General features: G+C 36.2%; 1 pseudogene; it reads left to right on the top strand.

The window, feature by feature from the left end:
* Nucleotides 1-6,610, top strand: part of LOC107154869 — a 30,449-nt pseudogene that overhangs the window by 5,891 nt on the left and 17,948 nt on the right.

The following is a 6,610-nucleotide window of genomic DNA, read 5'->3' on the forward strand; positions in this document are numbered from 1 at the left end:
ATATATTTTTTTTTTTTTTTCCTTTCTGGAGTCAGCCATTTAGAACAGTCTTACAAATTTCTCCTCCTAAAGTTGTCTTCAGACACTTGCTCATGGAATCTCCATTCTGACACTATTGAATCCATTCTCCACATCCCATTCCTGGGAAAAGAAAATATTTTACAGTTTTCCTGAGACATATAGCTCCCAATTCCAAACCTAGATACTAATTGTACTGGTTATTTTCTTCCACAGGATTTGTGCGATTGGATGGAGGAGGTGTACCCTGCTCTGGGCGAGTGGAAGTGAATTCTGGAGGAGGATGGACTCCAGTACCTTATGGGAATTTCACATTACCCACTGCCCAGGTCATCTGTGCAGAGCTGGGGTGTGGCAAGGCAGCATCTTTTTCCTTGGACCTGCCCCTCAGAGAGGCCAATGAACTGGTCTTGGCTGAAGAGTTCCAGTGTAAGGGATGGGAGTCTGAGCTCTGGTTCTGCCCCAGAGTGCCCTGTCCTACAGGCAGCTGCCAACACAGAGGGGCTGTGCAAGTCGTCTGCTCAGGTGAGACTCACAGCAGGACTTTAACCTTTTTGCACACTCTGTTGTGGTAACAAATGTGAGGTGTTACTGGAATCCTGTCTTCTCCTGCCAGAATACACAGAAGTCAGGATCATGAAAAATGGCAGCTCTCAGTGTGAGGGTCAAGTGGAGATGAAGACCTCCAGAGGCTGGAGAACACTCTGTGCCTCCCACTGGAATATGGCCAATGCCAATGTTGTTTGCCGTCAGCTGGGCTGTGGAGTCACCATCTCCACCCCAAAGGGAGCATACTTTGTGGAAGGAGAAGATGAGATCTGGAGAGATCGACTCCACTGCTCAGGGTCTGAGTCCTTCCTGTGGAATTGTCCCGTGACTGCCCTGGGTGTTCCTGCCTGTGCCCATGGAAACACAGCCTCTGTGGTCTGTTCAGGTAAGAGAGGGCGGGGCTGACTGGTACTCAGTTTTCCCCTTGAGTGACATGTCTCTAAGAGCAGACAGCATGGAGAGCAGAGCAGAAATATGAGGCATTCCTTGGTGAAATATGATTCTTCTCAATGATCATTCATATTTCAGACCCTGTCAAGGATTATTCAGAGGATTTTTTATTGACAAAGGCTGTAGGTTTATTATTTCCTATATAGCTTAAGCATACAGAACATCCTAATACCTTCTTCAAAGTCTTCTCAAATCTTAAACTTCTGCTACCAAATTTGCTTCAAACTTTTAAAATTATTATTGTTATTTGTTCTTAATTGCTAGAATAGTATTTAATAGCTTAATAATAGAATGTATTTTAATATATTGAGTATAAATTCTCATTCCTCTGGTTGTACAAGATGTGTAGTTACAACAGTCATGTAATCATAAATGCACATAGGGTAATAATGTCTGATTCACTCTACTATCCTTCCTACCCTTATAGAACTTCCCCTCCCTTCAGTCCCCTCTGTATAATCCAAGGTAACTCTATTCTTTCGTAGCACCCACCCACTTTATTGTGAATTATCATCTGTATATCAGAGAAAATATTTGGCCTTTGTTTTTTTTTGGGGGGGGGGGATTGGCTTATTTCACTTAGCATGATAGTCACCAATTGAATCATTTACTGGCAGATGCCATAATTTCATTCTTCTTTATGTTTGAGTAATATTCCAATGGGTATATATACCATTTTTGTAACCATTCATCTGCTGAAGAACATCTAGGTTGCTTCCATAGCTTAGCTACTGTGAATGGAGCTGCTCTGAATTTTGATGTAATGTGTCGCTATAGCATATTGATTTTGAGACCTTCAGGTATATGCTGAGTTGTGGGATAACTGAATCAAATGGTGATTCCATTCCAAGTTTTCTGAGGAATCTCTATACCATTATACATAGATGCTGCAGTCCGGCTGCAGCAAAATAACCGGGGGGTGATGAACACCTTGTGTACATTGATACACCAGGAGTGGGAGGCTTTTATTGTAGGACAGGAGGGGTATATATACATTACACACAGCTTATCTTAATTAACATAAACTAGATACAGCAGTCAACCAATAAGGAATCTCCACACTTAATGGCTCGATGGCGCCACCTCACAAACCTCTCCCTCTGGCAAAATGCCAGGCGCCATCCCGACTTGTTTACAGACCCTAACACATAGAGAGTCTCACCCATATTGTATGAGTGAACTTTTCTCCCCAAATACTTGCCAGCATTTATTGTTACTTGTATTCTTGTTAATTGCCATTGAAAGTGAAGTAAGATGAGATCTCAGTGTAGTTTTAATTTGCATGTCTCTAACTACTAGAGATGTTTAATATTTTTTTATATATTTGTTGACCAAATGTATTTCTTCTTCTGTGAAGTGGCTGTTCAGTACCTTAGCCAGTTTATCTATTGGATTATTGGGGGGAAGTGTTAAATTTCTGGGATATTTGTATATCCTGGAGATTAATGCAGATGACAATGATTTTTCTCCTAATCTGTAGGATCTCTCTTCATATTCTTGACTGTTTCCTTGCTGAGAAGAAGCTTTTTAGCTTGATTGTATCCAATTTGTGGTTTCTTGATTTTACTTCCTGCACTTTAGGAGTCTTATTAAGGAAGTCAGTTTCTAAGCTGATATGGCAGAGATTTGGGCCTAATTTTACTTTTATTAGGCACAGGGTCTAAGGTCTCAAGCCTAAGTCCTTGATCCACTTTGTGTTTTGTGCAGGGTGAAAGATTTGGGCTCCATTGTATTTTGCTACAAATGAATTTCAAGTTTTCCCAGCACCATTTTGGAAGAGGCTATCTTTTCTCCAATGTATATTTTTGGCACTTTTGTCTAGTATGAGATAACTGTATTTATGTGGTTTTGTCTCTGTGTCTTCACTCTGTACCATTGGTCTACCTGTCTGTTTTGGTGTTAACACTATTCTGCTCTTGTAACTATAACTCTATAATATAATTTAATTTAAGGTCTGATATTTTGATGGCTCCAGCTTTATTTTTATTACTAAGGATTGTGTTGGCTCTTCTGGGTCTCTTATTTTTCCAAATGAATTTCATGACTGATTATTCTATTTCAATAAAGAATGCCATTGGAATTTTAATGGTAATTGCATTAAATCTGTATAGAGCAATTGAGAGTATGGCCATTTTGGCAATGTTAATTCTGCTATCCATGAACATGGGAGATCCTTTCATCTTCTAAGGTGTTCTTCAATTTCTTTCTATAATGTTCTGTAGTTTTCATTGTCTTTCATCTCTTTCATTATATTGATTCCCAAATATTTTATTTTTTTGAGGCCATTATGAATGGTGTAGTTTTCCTAATTTCTTTCAGTGGATTCACAACTGATGAATATGAAAGCAATTGATTTTTATGGGTGTTAATTTTATATCCTTCTACTTTTGAGTCTTCTAAATATGGATCATGTCATCATCAAAAGGGATAGTTTGAGTTCTTCCTTTTCTATTTCTATGCATTTAATTTCTTTCTTCTTAAATTGCTCTGGCTAGAATATTAAGGACAATGTTGAATACAAGTTGTAAAAGAAGGAATTGTCTTGTTCCAGGTCTTAGAGAAAATTCTTTCACTTTTTCTCCATTTAGAATGATATTGGCCTTGGATTTAGCATATGCAGCTTTTACAATGTTGAGGTATGTTTCTACTATCCCTAGTTTTTCTAGTGTTTTGGATATGAAGGTGTACTGTATTTTGTTAAATGCTTTTTCTGCATCTGTTGAGATGATCATATAATTCTTCTCTTTAAGTCTATTGATGTGTTGAATTATATTTATTGATTTCTGTATGTTGAATGAAACTTGCATCCCTGAGATGAACCCCACTTGATCATGGTGCACTATTTTTAATATTTTGGTATGAGATTTTCCAGAATTTTAATGAGAACTTTTGTATCTATGTTCATCAGGGGTATTAGTCTGAAGTTTTCTTTTCTTAATGTGTCTTTGTCTGATTTTGCTATCAGGGAGATAGTATCTTCATAGAATGAGTTTGGAAGTGTTCTCTTCATTTCTATTTCATGGAATAACTTGAGGACTATTGGTGTTTATTGTATTCTTGGCTGATATCCATTTTCTTTCAAGGTCTTGTAGAACTTGGCTTAGAATACAACTGATCTTGGGCTTTTATTGATTAGTAGGCTTTTCATGGTGACTTCTATTTCAGTTCTTGAAATTGATCTGTTCACATTGTGTATGTCCTCCTGATTAAGTTTGGGTAAGTCATATGTCTCTAGAAATTTGTCAGTATCTTCAGGATTTTCTTTTCTTTTTTCACTATAAATTTTCAAAATAGTTTCTGATTATCTGTATTTCAGTGATATATATTTTTTCATCACAAATTTTAATACTTTTGTTTTCTATTTGTCTTAGTGGCTAAAGATTTATTAATTTTGTTGACTTTTTTCCAAGAACTAACTTTTCATTTTTTCAATTTTTTGAATTATCTCTTTTGTTTCGATTTTATTGATTTCAGCTTTAATTTTAACTTTATCCTGTCTTCTACTGTATTTAATGTTGATTTGTTCTTCTTTCTCTAGGGCTTTGAGATGTAATATTAGATTATTTATTTGTTGACTTTATATTCTTTTAGTAAATAAGCTCAAAGCAATGAAATTTCCTCTTAGTACTGCCTTCATAGTGTTCCAGAGTTTTTGATGATGTGACACTATTTTCATTTCCCCTATGTATTTTTGTTTGTTTGTTTGTTTCATTCCTGTTTTTTCTTCTATCAGTTGGTCATTCCTTAGTGTATTATATACTCTCCTGGTGTTATAGTAGCTTCTATTTTTTTTTTTTAATTTTATCATTGATTTCTAGTTTTATTCCATTATGATTGCATAGAATGCAAGACATTCTCTCTATTTTTATATATTTACTAAGAGGTGCTTTGTGGCATAAGATATGGTCTATTTTAGAGAAGGATTAATGTGCTGCTGGGGAAAAAGTGTCATAGATCATTGATAGATGAAATACTCTATATATGTCTCTAAACTATTGATTGTATTATTTACTTCTATATTTTCTTCAGTTTTTGTTTGGAGAATCTATCTAGTGGTGATAAAGGTATGTTATACTCACCCAGTATTATTGTATTGTGTTCTATTTCTTTCTTGAAATTGAGAAGAATTTGTTTCATGTACATAGATGCTCCATTGTTTGGGGCATAAATATTTACAACTGCTATGTCCTACATATGTATCATTCCCTTAAGCAGTATGAAATGTCCTTCTTTGTGCCTATGATTAGCTTTTGCTTAAAGTTCACATTATCTGATATGAGGACAGAAATCCCTGCTTGTTTACATGATCCATGTGAGTGATATAGTTTTGCCCTTCTTTTTACTTTTAGTCTGTGAATGTCTTTGCCTGTGAGGTGAGTCTCTTGGAGAGGGCATATTGTTGGGTTGTGTTATTTTAATCCAACATGCCAGTATATGTCTTATAATTTATGTGTTCTGCTATTTACATTCAAAGATATTATTGTGTTATGATTTGTATTCCCAGGTATTTTGTTTTATTTCTGGTTTTCAATTTCACTTAGTTTATCCCCTCTTTCCTCCCTTTGCTGGTTTACACTTTTATTTTTCATTTCTTCTTCATAGAGTATTTTTCTAAGAATGTTCTGCAGTGTAGGCTTCCTAGTACTGAATTATTTTAAATTTTATCATGGAAGGTTTTGATTTCATCTTCAAATATAAAGCTTAATTTTGCTGGGTATTCTATTCTTGGTGACATCCGTTGTCTTTGAAGACTTCATATACATTATTCCAAGACCTCCTAGATTTGGGGGTCTGGGTTGAGAAATCAGCTGAGATGCAAATTGGTTTCCTTCTAAATGTAATCTGACATTTGTTTCTTGCAGCCTTAGAAATTCTAATGTATGAAGATGTGAATTTGGTGTCAACATAACTTATATACAAACAGAGATATGATAAATTGTGGTATAAAGGTGTATTAAGAATTGTAATGCAAAAAAATCAATAAGAGAGCTCATATATAATGGCATAATTTGGTGTGAACATACTTTATATAAGAGTTAAGAAAAATTGTGCTGTGAATGGATAATTATGAATGTAGTGAATTCCACTATTGTCATGTATGAAATAAATAGATAAATAGATAAATAAATAAATAAAAGAAATTCTATCCTTATTCTGTATGTTAGTTATTTGAAAGAACGAAAGCTAGCACGAAAGAGCAACACTGTCGTGACCCCTCGCCAGCAAGGGAAAACACGACACAGGATTCTTCTTTCAGCAGTTTATTCAGGCCTTGAGTCATGTATCATCTTCTAGCGCCCGCGCCCGACACGCCCAAGCACAGCTTAATAAAGCCCCCCGCATCCCAATCCCAAGCTGCCACGTGGATCTCTCTCATAGGGTGGTAAGGGATTGCGCGCCAACTCTCCATAAAAGGAGTTGTTTATCACAGGCCACAGTGGAAGCCGGCACCATCTTCTAATGGCGGCCACAGTCTATAAGAATGGCTTACCACAGTTCCCCCTTCTATTTTATATAACAATGCAGGCGAAAGTAGAGGTCCTATCCCACTGTGCAGAAGTGGCTGCAATGTATGGTTCAGTCCTAAGGAGGC

This window comes from Marmota marmota, unplaced genomic scaffold (genome assembly GCF_001458135.2).
Source record: "Marmota marmota marmota unplaced genomic scaffold, marMar, whole genome shotgun sequence".
Lineage (NCBI taxonomy): Eukaryota > Metazoa > Chordata > Mammalia > Rodentia > Sciuridae > Marmota > Marmota marmota.